The sequence below is a fragment of the Phalangium opilio genome, unplaced genomic scaffold, assembly GCF_054372755.1.
Source record: "Phalangium opilio isolate 3A_F unplaced genomic scaffold, DU_Popi_V2 ptg000505l_1, whole genome shotgun sequence".
NCBI classification, from domain to species: Eukaryota; Metazoa; Arthropoda; class Arachnida; order Opiliones; family Phalangiidae; genus Phalangium; species Phalangium opilio.
In genome coordinates this window covers 2,739,541-2,743,537 of record NW_028324239.1, presented here as the reverse complement: position 1 = coordinate 2,743,537, position 3,997 = coordinate 2,739,541, and the positions used below count along the sequence as shown (strand labels likewise).

Genomic DNA, 3,997 nt, shown 5'->3' with positions numbered 1-3,997 from the left:
TTACATTTGACACTTCGCAACACCGCTCCCGGGTGGGCTCGAACCACCAACCTTTCGGTTAACAGCTGAACGCGCTAACCATTGCGCGACGGAAGCCCAAAATTTAAATGTTCGTTAGCTATTTTGGAAAAACTTTGGCTTTTTACGTTACATTTGAGAACCCATAACACCGCTCCCGGGTGGGCTCGAACCACCAACCTATTAGATAACAGCCGAACGCTCTAAGCATTGAGCCACGGAAGCTCTGAAATTAAATGGTTGGCAGGTATTGTGGAAAAATTATGACTTTTCACGCTACATCAGAGACCCCACAACACCTCTCCCGGGTGGGCTCGAACCACCAGACTTTCGGTTAACAGCTGAACGCGCTAAAAAATGCGCCACGGAAGCCCAAAAATTAAATGTTCGTCAGGTATTGTGGAAAAACTCTGACTTTTTACGTTACATTTGAGACCCCACAACACCTCTTCCGGGTGGGCTCGAACCACCAACCTTTCGGTTAACAGCTGAACGCGCTAACCATTGCGCCACGGAAGTCTAAAATTTAAATGTTCGTCAGGTATTGTGGAAAAACTCTGACTTTTTACGTTACATTTGAGATCCCATAACACCGCTCCCGGGTGGGCTCGAACCACCAACCTATTGGTTAACAGCCGAACGCGTTAACCATTGAGCCACGGAAGCTCAGAAATTGAATGGTTGTCAGGTATTGTGGAAAAACTCTGACTTTTTACGTTACATTGAGATCCCATAACACCGCTTCCGGGTGGGCTCGAACCACCAACCTTTCGGTTAACAGCTGAACGCGCTAACCATTGCGCGACAGAAGCCCAAAATTTAAATGTTCGTTAGCTATTGTGGAAAAACTCTGACTTTTTACGTTACATTTGAGATCCCATAACACCGCTCCCGGGTGGGCTCGAACCACCAACCTTTCGGTTAACAGCCGAACGCCCTAACCATTGCGCCACGGAAGCCCAAACAATAAATGGTCGTCAGGTATTTTGGAAAAACTTTGGCTTTTAACGTTACATTTGAGAACCCATAACACCGCTCCCGGCTGGGCTCGAACCACCAACCTATTAGATAACAGCCGAACGCTCTAAGCATTGAGCCACGGAAGCTCAGAAATTAAATGGTTGTCAGGTATTGTGGAAAAGTTATGACTTTTCACGTTACATCAGAGACCCCACAACACCTCTCGCGGGTGGGCTCGAACAACCAACCTTTCGGTTAACAGCTGAACGCGCTGCGCGCTAACCATTGTGCCACGGAAGCCCAAAAATATAATGTTCGTCAGGTATTGTGGAAAAATTCTGACTTTTTACGTTACATTTGAGACCCCACAACACCGCTCCCGGGTGGGCTCGAACCACCGACCTATTGGTTAACAGCCGAACGCGCTAACCATTGAGCCACGGAAGCTCAGAAATTGAATGGTTGTCAGGTATTGTGGAAAAACTCTGACTTTTTACGTTACATTTGAGATCCCATAACACCGCTCCCGGGTGGGCTCGAACCACCAACCTTTCGGTTAACAGCTGAACGCGCTAACCATTGCGCCACGGAAGCCTAAAAATTAAACATTCGTCAGGTATTGTGGAAAAACTCTGACTTTTTACGTTACATTTGAGACCCCACAACACCGCTCCCGGGTGGGCTCGAACCACCAACCTTTCGGTTAACAGCCGAACGCGCTAACCATTGCGCCACGGAAGCCCAAAAATTTAATGTTCGTCAGGTATTGTGGAAAAACTCTGACTTTTTACGTTACATTTGAGATCCCATAACACCGCTCCCGGGTGGGCTCGAACCACCAACCTATTGGTTAACAGCCGAACGCGCTAACCATTGAGCCACGGATGCTCAGAAATTAAATGGTTGTCAGGTATTGTGTAAAAGTTATGACTTTTCACGCTACATCAGAGACCCCACAACACTTCTCCCGGGTGGGCTCGAACCACCAGACTTTCGGTTAACAGCTGAACGCGCTAAAAAATGCGCCACGGAAGCCCAAAAATTAAATGTTCGTCAGGTATTGTGGAAAAACTCTGACTTTTTACGTTACATTTGAGACCCCACAACACCGCTTCCGGGTGGGTTCGAACCACCAACCTTTTGATTAACAGCTGAACGCGCTAACCATTGCGCCACGGAAGCCTGAAAATTAAATGTTCGTCAGGTATTGTGGAAAAACTCTGACTTTTTACGTTACATTTGAGATCCCATAACACCGCCACCGTGTGGGCTCGAACCACCAACCTTTCGGTTAACAGCCGAACGCGCTATCCATTGCGCCACGGAAGCCCAAAAAATAAATGTTCGTCAGGTATTGTGGAAAAACTTTGCCTTTTTACGTTACATTTGAGACCCCACAACACCGCTTCCGGGTGGGCTCGAACCACCAACCTTTCGGTTAACAGCTGAACGCGCTAACCATTGCGCCACGGAAGCCTGAAAATTAAATGTTCGTCAGGTATTGTGGAAAAACTCTGTTTTTTTACGTTACATTTGACATCCCATAACACCGCTCCCGTGTGGGCTCGAACCACCAACCTTTCGGTTAACAGCTGAACGCGCTAACCATTGCGCCACGGAAGCCTGAAAATTAAATGTTCGTCAGGTATTGTGGAAAAACTTTGCCTTTTTACGTTACATTTGACACTTCGCAACACCGCTCCCGGGTGGGCTCGAACCACCAACCTTTCGGTTAACAGCTGAACGCGCTAACCATTGCGTGACGGAAGCCCAAAATTTAAATGTTCGTTAGCTATTTTGGAAAAACTTTGGCTTTTTACGTTACATTTGAGAACCCATAACACCGCTCCCGGGTGGGCTCGAACCACCAACCTATTAGATAACAGCCGAACGCTCTAAGCATTGAGCCACGGAAGCTCTGAAATTAAATGGTTGTCAGGTATTGTGGAAAAATTATGACTTTTCACGCTACATCAGAGACCCCACAACACCTCTCCCGGGTGGGCTCGAACCACCAGACTTTCGGTTAACTGCTGAACGCGCTAAAAAATGCGTAACGGAAGCCCAAAAATTAAATGTTCGTCAGGTATTGTGGAAAAACTCTGACTTTTTACGTTACATTTGAGACCCCACAACACCTCTTCCGGGTGGGCTCGAACCACCAACCTTTCGGTTTACAGCTGAACGCGCTAACCATTGCGCCACGGAAGCCCAAAAACTAAATGTTCGTCAGGTATTGTGGAAAAACTCTGACTTTTTACGTTACATTTGAGATCCCATAACACCGCTCCCGGGTGGGCTCGAACCACCAACCTTTCGTTTAACAGCCGAACGCGCTAACCATTGCGCCACGGAAGCCCAAAAAATAAATGTTCGTCAGGTAAAGTGGAAAAACTTTGCCTTTTTACGTTACATTTGACACTTCACAACACCGCTCCCGGGTGGGCTCGAACCACCAACCTATTGGTTAACAGCCGAACGCGCTAACCATTGAGCCACGGAAGATCAGAAATTAAATGGTTGTCAGGTATTGTGGAAAAGTTATGACTTTTCACGCTACATCTGAGATCCCACAACACCTCTCCCGGGTGGGCTCGAGCCACCAACCTTTCGGTTAACAGCTGAACGCGCTAACCATTGCGCCACGGAAGTCTAAAATTTAAATGTTCGTCAGGTATTGTGGAAAAACTCTGACTTTTTACGTTACATTTGAGATCCCATAACACCGCTCCCGGGTGGGCTCGAACCACCAACCTATTGGTTAACAGCCGAACGCGTTAACCATTGAGCCACGGAAGCTCAGAAATTGAATGGTTGTCAGGTATTGTGGAAAAACTCTGACTTTTTACGTTACATTGAGATCCCATAACACCGCTTCCGGGTGGGCTCGAACCACCAACCTTTCGGTTAACAGCTGAACGCGCTAACCATTGCGCGACGGAAGCCCAAAATTTAAATGTTCGTTAGCTATTGTGGAAAAACTCTGACTTTTTACGTTACATTTGAGATCCCATAACAC

The 3,997-nt window shown here is 47.1% G+C and overlaps 1 non-coding gene across 1 annotated transcript; it reads right to left on the bottom strand.

The window, feature by feature from the left end:
• Positions 1 to 3,116: 3,116 nt before the first annotated feature.
• Positions 3,117 to 3,189, bottom strand: TRNAY-GUA (transfer RNA tyrosine (anticodon GUA)). The gene has a single exon. It is a non-coding gene; the product is annotated as a tRNA-Tyr (tRNA).
• Positions 3,190 to 3,997: the final 808 nt, after the last annotated feature.